General features: G+C 43.5%; 1 pseudogene; it reads left to right on the top strand.

The window, feature by feature from the left end:
- The first annotated feature begins 481 nt into the window (after positions 1-481).
- The window catches only part of LOC149218402 (histidine--tRNA ligase, chloroplastic/mitochondrial pseudogene), a 66,060-nt pseudogene continuing 54,020 nt past the window's right edge, over positions 482-12,521 (top strand).

The raw sequence follows: 12,521 nt of genomic DNA, 5'->3' as shown, positions 1-12,521 counted from the left end.
CCTAGTTGAGATTGAGGTTGACCCATTTGCCCAGAAGGTTGAGTTCGCTGGGTACTGGGTTGTCCTTACACAATTGAGGGTTGTCCTGATTGACCGGATGGCTGAGCAGACTGGACAGTTGGTTGGCCTGGTTGGATTTGAGGCTAACCAATTTGTCCAGATGGTTGACTAGACTGGATAGTGGGTTGGCCTTGCTGAACGTAAGGCTGACCGACTTGCCCAGAAGGGTAGCCTTGTTCGAAACCGAGTTGACCTTTTTGTATGTAAGGTTGTCCCGGATTACCATAAGGTTGCCCGAAATAGGTAAAGGAGGAACCACCAAAGGTCGGAGGTTGTCCCTGGAAGGGTTGTCCTTGTGGGCCTCCAGGTTGCCCTGGATAAGGTTGTCCGTAAGACGGGTGATTTTGATAGGGTGATCCTTGAAAATTTGCAGGGGGTACTTGGCCACCATGATGGGCGGTGGTACCCCAAGCAACGGATAATGGAACTAAGACCTCAACCACAGGTTGAGATGGCAAAGGTCTGGGGTAATAAATATGAGCTCCTCGAGAATCATAATAATGAAACAGATCTTGGGGATCCAGATTCTGAAGAGCTTGTAAATATTGATCGTATGCCCCCTTGCTGGAATGGAACCAAAAGAAGGTGGGGCATTTAGTGTAGGATCAACAACTCCAGATGTAGATGCCGATGGGCCACTATTCGCTGGTCCGGACGAAGGTCCAGCAACAGTGGTCACAACTGAGGATGCAGTGACGATGCTAACAACAGGGGCTGAAGAAGCCACACAAACAGTTGGAATAGTTGGGACTGAGGTGACAGACACATTGTGAATTTGAGGGGTAAAAGGCTCCGAAGTCGGAGTGACGGTACGAGACCACATGGAACTTGTAAGGGGAGTTCTAGAACCCATAATATCCTTCAAAGCCTTATAGTGTAAAGGCAGCGTGACACCGAGAGGGGTGACACGAAAGGGCAAAGTTTCTGTCAGGATAGGAATTTCACCCCTCATCACAAAGGATTCTTCACTCGTGATGGGGGATGTGTCATCCATATCAGAAGAAGACATTGGGATCGAAACACTAGGAGGAGTAATGGGAATATCTTCTTCAGAAGGCTCCCAAACGGGATTCCAATGAATATCGTAAGACTCGTCCTTTGGAGCGCGAGAGTTAAGCGGTTGGATACTCGGGATGACAGGGAGAGTATCACTAACAACCGGTACCTCAGGAGCGACAGAAGATGGAGACCCTTGGTCACTTGGAATGGGAGACGGGATCGGTGATTCCACCAGGATGATTCAATTCAAAATCCTAGGAAATATAACGAGAAAGAACCCTACACAAGCTAAAACGCAAACAAGATCTAACAGGGTAAATGTGATCGTGGCCAAATAAATTTTAAGACATAGGAATAGAACTTAACCTTTTCATCTTTAAAGAGTCGAGAAAAGGACGAAAAATGACTCTAGTTGCCTTCGAATATTTAATGTGCATGAAGTGACAAGTGCTCAGATGGACCTTTTCTTTTAGGGAGTCCGAAAAGGAACGAAAGTGACTACTCTAGAGAACTAGGCAAAAGGTTTACCAAACAACCTGTAAAACTTCATATACACCTTGGCAGTCATATGAAAACCAAGGACTTTCCGAATGGCAGTCAATCTTCCCAAATGTTGTGTTCGGTGCGTTACGATTTGCAAGGCGGTAGACACGGCTTCCTATGGAAAAAGGATGATAACCTAGTGGGGTCTCCCAACATATACTCAATGGTACATGGGAGCGCAATTCCGTACTAAACCGCTATTGAGTCACAGAAGGAGGAATCACCCAACCTTGAGTGAAAGCAATAGTGACTAGGTTTAACGACGCCGGAGCACGTCTCTAGCCTAGACCTCTAAATAGTGTGCGTTATGTTCCAATGCGTTGTTAGGTTTATTCAGTTCATTTTAGAGTTGATCTTGAATTATGTTTTAGTTTTCAGGCCTTATCGTATGTATACAACAAATCCTAGGATGCAGCTAGAATGAGCAAAATATCCTTTTACTTCAATGAACACCTACCTACAGGAGGGTAGAGAGATCATTCCCAGACCAAGAAAACCAAGATAAACAAATGCAGTCTCTCAATGCACACAAACATCAATTCCTAAAGTGCATGGGTACTACTAATGTGAGATTTTATCATTCGCTTTCCAGTATGCAAACTTGAAATGCAAATTCACTTTCACTTTCATATACTAGATAAATGCAATCTTTTGATTTTGATGTCTTTAAATCTAGAAGAAACAAATAAGCAAACAAGCAAGCATGGAAAAAACTGATCGATCCAAACAATTGTGATCTATGTTCGGTAGTGAAAAGAAATCGAATCAATACCAAAGATTGGTTCAATAACGGTCACTAAAATTCAACCAGAAACAAGCAACGGGGAAGGTTCAATCAAACCAACAAGAAAGTCTCAAACGAACCTTGGGCAAATCGACAACCAAGCCAGTTGATTCAAGAAATTGAAAGAACGAACTAGGTCACACAGTCAAAAATGCAAGATTCATTCAATAAAAGCCAAAGAAAGATTGCCTTAACTATAAACAGTGAAAAACAAGCTACTGAGCAAGAGGGGAAAAGAGCAAAAGATCAACAGGACTGGTGAAAGGAAGCAGAATTGAAAAAAATCAATTCTACAGGAATCGTCATGAGTATAACACATGCAACTAGCGCTGATTAGCAACTAGCTGCAGCGACAGAGTGGCGGAAGTACACATCTTTCCCGCGACGTACCGATTTCAGGAATCGTCGCGACTGTACGACGTTATTCAGCGATGCACAGGACTTTACAAAAGACTGAACGCGACATCAGTGCTACTGTTAAGCTATTTTCCGCGACGATGTTAAAAACAATGACAAATGAACAAAAGACTCCCAAACAAAAAAACCAGTCAATTCAACAGACAATATAGGGATTTCCCAAATCGATCTGGGTGACCCAAAAGACTGATAGTTAATCCATGAAATTCAAGATAGACCAAATCAAAATCAAAACAAGAGCAAACAAGAAAAGAACATAGGACAGAGTCCCCAGTGGAGTCGCCAACTTGTGATGCGGGAAAGTGTTCCCTCTACGGACAAAGGCAACCCCTCTAGCCCTAGAGTGGGTATAGTCACAGCAAGGACAGATCAACAATAGATTTCCTTAAACAATCATAGTTGGAGGCCTACCTCAACCGGTGGTCGACGAAGTTCTGTTGCGCTGCTCCAGCTTCCGTTTCCTTCTCCTCAATGAGTGATCAACCTGAAACAATGCAAAGGAAATACAACAAAACACGTAATCGGAAAACGACAATGATCTATTTACTCACAAAGTCATGAAGTCATGAGCTATCAAGTAGATTACATACAAGACATAGGAAAACATCATTGATTGTATTAATGATGAAATAAGAGCAAGCTTACAACCAAAGTCTTGACGTCACAAGCCTTCTCAGAGGGTCCAACCAATGTATTTCTCAAGCATTCACTCTTTGAAGATGGATCTCCCAACATACAAAGTTTCTCTCTCACTCATAAGTTTTAACACAAAGTTAAGGGCACTTCACAACCTTCCACAAGCTATCAACAATCCCACACTTGTCACACCCACACCAGCTATCTATCAAACTCAAAAGCACTAACAACACTACTCAATCCAAGAATTTACCAACTAGCTGATCATAGCAATGGTGAGTGTTTAAATAGGAGAAGGGGTCTCCATGAAAGGTGGAATAGAGAGCTTATCCCCAAGGAAGATAGCATAAATGACAGAACTGCCATACTAGAGGAGGAAGGGCCACACAAACTATGCCAAAAACCAGGTTTGGAGGCATCCAGAAGGCCGACTGTTGGAATGAATTCGCCCAATCTAGATCATCGCGAGTTTATAACTAAGCTTTAGCACTGACATTGCTAGTAGACAATGTAGCCAGTCAGACCGTCGCTAAAGATAGCAAGTAGCCCCGCACCGGAGCATGAAATCGGACCGTCGTGGGAAACAGATGTACTTCCGTGCTGGAAGCGCGGCTGGACTATTTACAACCGCTGTTCATCGCGTATATTAAGTCCATAGTCGCGATGAGGCAGAAAACTTAGGAAAAGTGGGTCACTTGGCAACATCAGAGAGCATTTGTTTAGTATGAGCATGTTTCATTGGGACACATGACACAGTAGAAAGACTGGGGTGAAGGCAGTGACAAATTACTGTGTAACACATTTGGGTTGAATCTCTTACCCAATGAATAATACACAATTCGTGCTGACGGGGTGTTTCTCTCATTTGTCCCTCAGTTAGTTATCAATCCCCATGAGCTTCTCGATCACTTGTCCTTGTTAAAGTTTGATGGTGAGGATAGAACATCCGTAATCGAGCACATTTCTGATTTGCTTCATTTCTATGATTCTCATGAAATCGATAGTGATGAGCTTGTTTGCATACTCTTATTCCTCACCCTTGAAGGTCATGCTCATCGGTGGTGTCATACCCTGCCACCTACTTTCGTCCATTCCTTTCTCACTTTCCTCAAGAAGCTCCATCAAGCCTTTGATGAGTGTGACCACCAAGATGTCTATGAGAGAATCTCTCCTTTAAGAATGAAGCATGTCGAATCAGTTGAGAAATTTGCTACCCGCTTCCTTCACCTATGTCACGAAATTCCTGAACGGTTTGTTGACCTTGACTTCATGAGCCAAGAACTGAAACGCTTGGTTCATCTCTCTTGAAACGGTGAACCTCTTAATTTTCCTTCTTCCTCGACTCTTGAAGATCACTAGACACCTCATGTCTTGAAGAGGGTGCCCCCTCACAACAACCACAAATCTAATAAATCTGTGTAGCGGGTACCCCCTCGCAGCGGTTGTAAAGCTGAGAAATCTTCGCAGCATGTTCCCAACCCATCCGCTCAGCTATCTCCTGCCCCAACAGTGGAAATTCCAGAATGGTGCAGAAAGCCTATGGCGAAAACTGATCCCTCCATTCCAAAAGAGGACATCACTGTTCATAACCCAAGTCTTGAGTCTACTCTGCATCTCTGTCATCCTCCATCTACTAGACAAGAATCCTTGCACTATGACTCGCTTGAGTGATATGCTTCACAAGCTAGCTGTGCGCACTCTCTTGATTCTCAAGCTACTGGCTCAAGTTGCAGTCATGTGCAAGGCAGTCTCATCATACAAATGAAGGAGCAGGACGGTGAAGACATAATCAATTCCTCTCAAAACATTGAGCCTCCATTCTTGATCGATTCTCGATCCGTGAATCTTGGTGAAACATCATGCACAATCAATTCTTTTGATCAACCTCCAGTCTTGGGCTGTCATCACTCCCATGCTTCTGTATGTTGTGATGAACGCCCAAGCACATCATATGATCTATTGTCATCTCATGTACACTCTAACTCAGATCTGGAATGCGCACCAGTCAAAGCAGACATCCATATCGAAGCTTCCTTTGCACCTCACTTGCCCATGTGTCCTATCATTCATAGCGAATGAGCATGCATCGGAGATATTCCACGTTCTCTTTGTTCTTCATCCCATGAGTTATCTCCTCGATCAAAATAAGGGAATGAGGTTGTCCACGATGAAAATAGTCTCAACACACAGGACTCCTCCCACTCGTCATCATCTTGTGTGTTGCATGAAGACAACTCGTCAAGTTAGCTTGCTGAAAATTTTGATGAAGCCTGTGATAGATATGGATGTCATCCTGAGAATAGTTTTGAAATCAGAAACAATAGCCATCCCCAAGCCATGCATGATTTGCTTCACATCTCAAAATGCAATTTTTCAATTCTGGAAAGTTCTAGGACGTGCCAAGGAGTCAAGGCACTTCAATGTCCGGTGATGGTTATGTCAGGACTTCACGACTCTTGTAAGCCTGCCAAACCAAACCAAATCTTGTTTCTCACGCACAATCCATATATATGCATGGTTGCACTCGACGTGGATCCCTGTGTAAATAATATTTACTATTCTAGGTGTGATATTTCAAAATTTTAGATTTTCGCTAATGATCGAATCCATGAGTCCGTTACAACATGTTCGTCTTCATGCACCTCTCTTACATATAATTCGGGTTGGGAGTGTCCATCCCTCATTCAATCATGGGACAATGAAGTTGATCATCTCAAAGACTATCTTTATCTGGAATCATACTTATCGGATGTTCTCTCTCGTAATCAGCTCCTTGGTCTTTTTGCAAATTTTGCACGTCAAATCTACCCACTCATCACACCAACAATCTCCTTGTGTGATGATGAGCGCACAACCTATCGCACGAATCAAGTTACTCTCATTTCACCACACCCCAACTGGTTTCACACATTCACAGTGCTGACATCCTTTCTACATTTCTGTGATTACCATGATGCCTGCGCACTTTTTCACCAATTGCAGGTGGGTGTTCTATCATGTCTAGTAGACAAAAAACTTGGTTCCCTAATTCAAAGCGTTCACACGATTGTTAAATTTTTTTCTTTGTTTGTGTCAAACTAGGAATTTGCCATGTCGATCGACTAGTTTGATTTTTCTTCTACCTTGGGTGGCTATCATGTAGTTTATCGTTTTCCCAATAGTACATCCAATGACAGTTGCTTCGCGCACTATGATCTTCACCATGTAACATCTTTATTCTTAGAATTCTGTCAAGAAAGTGAGGCACCTCAGCCTACGATGAGGGCTATGGCAGGCCCTCACTGTCTTGACATGACTGATGAGAATGATCATATCTATCTATCTTTATCAGATTCCCATTGTGATCCCCTCTCTCGAATTAGGGATCCATCTTCTCAAAGATCATGAAATTTTCAAAACATCCATCACGAATTTTATGATCCAATCGCCGAATGGCTAGAACAATCTTACTTGGCGAGTAGTGTTACAGGTAACAAGCTTCAGTCCTTCCTTGCACTCGCTAAGAATCATGGTGCAGAACAACACGCTCACAAGAGTCCTCCAAGGTTTGTTGAAAAACGATAGTCACGGAGGAGGTAAGCATGTGTGTTGGGCGATTGTGACACATTCTTCCGCCCACAGGCGAGACCTTCTCTCTCGTGTGCAAGTTTGTCAAGTTTTTTCATTCTCTATTGCACACTATTTTTTTTATCTATTTTAATCACTCGTATCTTTGTGATTGCAGGTCGAGTACGCCTACGGTGGCTTCATTGGAAATTTCATTTTATGTAACCCCGATCGTTTAACTTAGGATTAGGTGTAGTGTTTGCTTTTTCACTTGTCTTTACTTTGTGGTTTGCATGTTTGTTTGCTTTGCTTGCTTGTTGTTGTTTTCACTTGGTTTGTTTTGCTTACTATTTTTGTTTACGTTTGTTTTGTTTTCTTGATACCTTACTATTTTTGTTTTCGGAAATAAGTGTTGCCAACTACCACGTTCTAGCTTTTGAATAGAGTATGTGGCTGAGATTTGAAGAAACTTGTGACACTACAGCACTTGGCCAGTCTTGTGTCCATCTTCTCTATGCTTGGTTATAACCTTCGGCTGGTGAAGTCTTGACCGAAAATACGATCGTCTACAAGGGAAGTTTTGGTCCAACCATGAGCATGTGTTCACACTGGGAAGCCCCATGCCTACACTCAGCCTTATACTTTGTGTGTTCAAGCTCAACCAACTATTAGAAACGGAGAAGGGGAAAATCTAAATGAGAAAACCTATGTCAAAGGTATTACATGCTTATCTAAAGGAACAACCTCTTCTGCTCTCAATAAGTTGGGATACCTCTTCAGCCCCAAAAATAAATAAGTGCCTATGCACAGTCCTTTTGAAAGAATACAAAGGTGAAAGAAGAGAAAGGCTTCATACGTAGAGAGGTGAAGCATGCAAGTCCACCGAGGTACTGAACAGGCTTGCTAGCAGTGGAGAAATGCGTGTGTTCCTGTGTGACTCCACTGGGGTACTGTCTAGCCCTGTTGGCAGTGAAGAAACACCAGAGATGAAAACTTATACTCTGAAAATCTTCAACTCGTGAGCTAAACTACTGTTCCTGAATTCGAAACACTGTGATCAAGCTGAACTTTCGATTGTGTTTGACTGAGTTGGCAAAAGGTGAACCATGTATATCCATGGGGTAAGTGGGAAAGCTGGAGTAACCCGCACAACGATTCAATACTACCTGAAAGACCAAGGCCTTGGGATATCAATGAACTAAAACAAAGAAGTTGGTGTTCTACTAGTGTGTCACCAAGTGTTTTAGTGGCTATAACCACCCTCCAAAATTTCGACTTGCACCCAATTTTGGAGCCTCCCTTGAAGAGTTTCACTTGATGACTGCACACACTCGGGTTCACCCAGTGAGCTCGTGTCAGTCTTCACACCCACCTTGCTTGATCATTTCACCAAAGCTTTTGCATGTTGATGTCAAAGTCATGCTTGGGACCATGTTCTGGTTATACTCAAAGTCTTCACTTCGTGTTTACTTGTTGTGTTCACTATGAAAACATCTACAACACTCACACACAAAGTCAAATTCACTGTTGCGCAAGCGTCGTCATGGTCGACCAATGATCAATCACAAGTGTCACGCTTTTCGCTTACATCATCAGTCAATCATGTTGAGTATGTGTATGGATGGTTTGAGTCGTCTCGTCGTCAAGTCATATAAGTATGTGTTTGCAAGATCACTTATGCATCTTTCGCTCATTCACACACTTAGTCGCTTTGTTAAAGTTCTGACGACTGGATTCCCTTCTGACAATCGGACCATCACCCCGCCATCGACTCGATCGATTGTCACCAAGAACAACGCAGAAGGACCAAGCAAGCCATTTCAAGCTGCGCTGCCTGTAAGCAAATTGATCAACCTTCATGTTGGTCAACCAGAGAGTTTGACCCGATAGCCACCCCGGAACCGACTCCCCTCAAAAATTGCGCAGAGGCTGCATACCTTGCCCGCTCCATTGACTGAGAAAGTTGCGCAGACAGGCTGGACAGGCACGAAGTTCCTGTCCCTATCTCCCTAAAAAAATTGTGCAATTTTTCCAGCCATCCCTCCTGACAGTCGACAGGTTGCTCACCAAGAAAATTGCGTAGTTTTCATGAGCAAGTCCTCTGCTGCCCAACAGTCTACTCAGCTCAGAAACTGCGCAGAGGTGATCAGTAGGCCAACCTCCTAGCTTTAGTATAGTTTTTCCCGATAGCCTACTGACATTTCCCCTCAAGAATTGCGCAGTTTTTGCTGCCAATCTCTAACAGCTGACTGCTAGTTCCCTCCAGGAATTGCACAGTTTTTGGTGCCGAGCTCCCAGCAGCTGACTGCTAGTTCCCCTCAATAATTGTGCAGTTTTTGCTACCAGTTACCCAGCAGTTGACTACCAGTTCCGCTCAGGAATTGTGCAGCTTCCAGTGACCCAGCGACTAACTTCCAGTTCCCCTCAGGAATTGTGCAGTTTTTGTTGCCAGTGACCCAACATCTGACTGCCAGTTCCCCTCAGGAATTGCACAGTTTTGCTGCCAAGCTCCCGTTGCCTGCTCATTTTAGAAACTTCATGCCTCCCCAACCTTCCCACGGCCCAGATTGTTCCACCCACATACTGCGCAATTTTTTCCTCCAGCTGACCCATACCTCGCAGATAGTCACTGTCAATCCGGATTGCCCATCTTCATCACCCAATGACTCATGTGCAATTTTCATAAGTAGTTCTCGGAGCCTCCATCCCACCTCATAACCTTGTCACCTCTCCTGGTCACCTGCATTTGAAATGATCATGTATCATGGTAGACTAGGAGGTTTATGGATTTGATGTCGTCTCGTCATGAGTGACTGCAGACACAGGTACACAAACAAACATGGTGCGACGACAGATGGGATGAACAAAGGGAGCACATGCAGAAGGACAGGTTCGCTAACGGATGAATAGATGATGCATGTAAAGAGATGTGATCGTGAATGGATGATCATGCAAACATGTGTTCGCAGACGGACAAGAAAACATCCAAGATGTGTTCACAGATGGACAGACGGATGAACATGCACCTTTACGAATGGATGAACCTATCAAGCCTACCAACATATAAACAAGGATCAATGTGTGAATGCAACATCAATGGAAGATGGGCTAATACACCAATTGAGAGACCCATGGAAATGTAAGGCCAAAGCTAATTATTTAATGTCATATTTTAAGTTGTATATTATTATTATCATCCAATTTTAAGGTCACACCCAAGCAGCCACCAAATTGGTGTATGAGACCCCCTTGTATGTGGGACAAGGAACCCACCTCGGCCTAGTTGAGGTGAAGGCATACTTACTCTACCCCCTCTACTTATGAACTTATGACCTCTTAGGAGATAACACATGCTCTTAACCATTAGGTCCACTCAATATGTATATATTTATGTATATAAAACACGTGAGTTGTTAGTCAATTTCATATATATATATATCTCGGAACTTTCACTGGGTTAGTGATGTATGGTGTAACGATGTGTCTTGAAACTTTCGCTTAATTCAGAAACCTGCTAACAGGCCAACACATTTTCACACATGCATTGTAACTATTGTAATACTAATCTTGAACACTTGTAATGCATGTTGCTTTAACCTGTGTTTAACACTTGAACTCATTCACTTGTTGTAATACATATATGTTAATGAAAATGTGTTGTATATGTTGTTAATGCTGTCTTGCCCGTGTTGGTTACCTCCCTAGACATCAGACATACCTTTCACATAAAACTTGCTATAACAACTGTTGCACTCGCGCGGACTCATCTGCTGAGTGTTGTACGTGTTATCTTCCCTTGTGTGTTGTGACTTCCGCATTCGTGTGGACTGTTCTTCTGGAAGTTGTGCACGTCCTATTGTGTTGTGTGTTCCTAACAGAGTTGGGGCTTCTCCCAACTGACTTGGGATTCACTCCCACCCTCTCCCTCCATGGTGAAAGAACCATTGGCACAAGAGACACTTACAATCACTAGGCACGCGAACCTCACTTCTCGCAAGATAAAGCAGACCACTCTCATGTGATGACAAGCAAGAGTTGAGGAAAATCTTTAAGATAATGGCAATCGGGTCATCATATCAGATGGGACTCCCACACCAAACGGTGTGAGGTCTAGTTGGGACTTCATACGGGGTGATCCCCTATTGTTGGCAAGTCCAGCACTATCAACACTTTGAAAACTTGATATAACTATATCCTCTGTTGGCAAGTGTTCTTGATCTGTGTGTCCATGATCTGATCAGTTGTGGCCTATTCCATGCAACCCGGGTTGAGCTATGTTGGTGTGAGTTGTTCTGCAATGTCATATGTGTCCATCAATGGTAGAAAGTATGGCTAAAGGCAGTCTACATTGAACACTGGGTGCATACCAAGGAACGGTGGGATGTTGAGATCGAAGGCATTGTCACCTATGACGTTAGTGATGGTGTATGGCCCATATTGGAGTGGGCGAAGGTTGCGGTTGGGTACAACAAGGAGCTACTTCTGTAAATGTAGCCAAACTTTGTCACCCACCTCGAACTTGTGCGATACTCGATGTTCATCATGGCGCTGCTTGTACTTAGCATTGTCTCTGTCCAATATATCATGGACCTATTGGTGGATGTGTTGAATGTGCTCAATGAAGCTGTTAGCCCTTTCATCTTCAAACTGAACATGAGCCGAATATACCTGAGTGGATGCAAATGGTATGGCCACAACAATGGGGCATAATGACTGGATTCCCAACCCTACCTGAAAGGGTCTATGGCTTGTTGAGCTGTGGAGATTTCTGTTGTAGCTGTGGTGGACATACGGGAGAGTTCCATCCCACGTGTTTGAATGCTTCGAGTTGTAGATGCATAGAATGTGTACGATCATTTTGTTGACAACCTCTTTTTGGCCATTAGTTTGGGGATGGAAAGCCGTGGACTTAGTGCGTTTTGTATCCAAGATCGATCGGATACTTGACCAAAATGCACTGAGGAATATGCTATCCCGCTATGAGACAATGTACTATGGGATCCCAAAGTGTACCCACACTCGCTTAAAGAAGAGCTTAGCATTGGCCTTTGCTGTGATACTCTTCTTGCAGGCCGCCATGATGACCATCTTAGATAATATGTTGATGACCATGAAAACACAATCGTTGCCGTGCTTAGTAGAAGGAAGGCCCGACATGTAATCCATGGAGACATTTTCCCAAGGCCAGCTAGGAGTAGGTAGAGGAGTATACATGCCTTGCTCCTTAATGGTTGGTTTGGGAATGGCACAGGCAGTGCAGGATCTAATGTACTTCCCAACATCCTGGCGAAGTTTCGGCCAATAAAAAAACTTCTGCAATACCACAGTTGTTTTCTTTACTCCGAAATGTCCACTGACTCGATTGTAGTGCGCCTGCCAAATCATCTTTGCATGCTCACTTGAAGGAACACAAATGTTTCCCAAGTGGCATAACAATGTCTGATATAGGCTGCCAAATTCTGGATCGCTCTTGTAAAGATACGACCACCCCGATGACCAGTGCTCGGCTAAGGAAATCAACCACGTTATTGGTGCT

Source organism: Pinus tabuliformis, chromosome Q (genome assembly GCF_031772625.1).
Source record: "Pinus tabuliformis cultivar Carrire ecotype Pingquan chromosome Q, CPIR1, whole genome shotgun sequence".
Lineage (NCBI taxonomy): Eukaryota > Viridiplantae > Streptophyta > Pinopsida > Pinales > Pinaceae > Pinus > Pinus tabuliformis.
The sequence above is the reverse complement of the archived record's forward strand: the minus strand, read 5'-3'. Positions and strand labels throughout refer to the sequence as shown.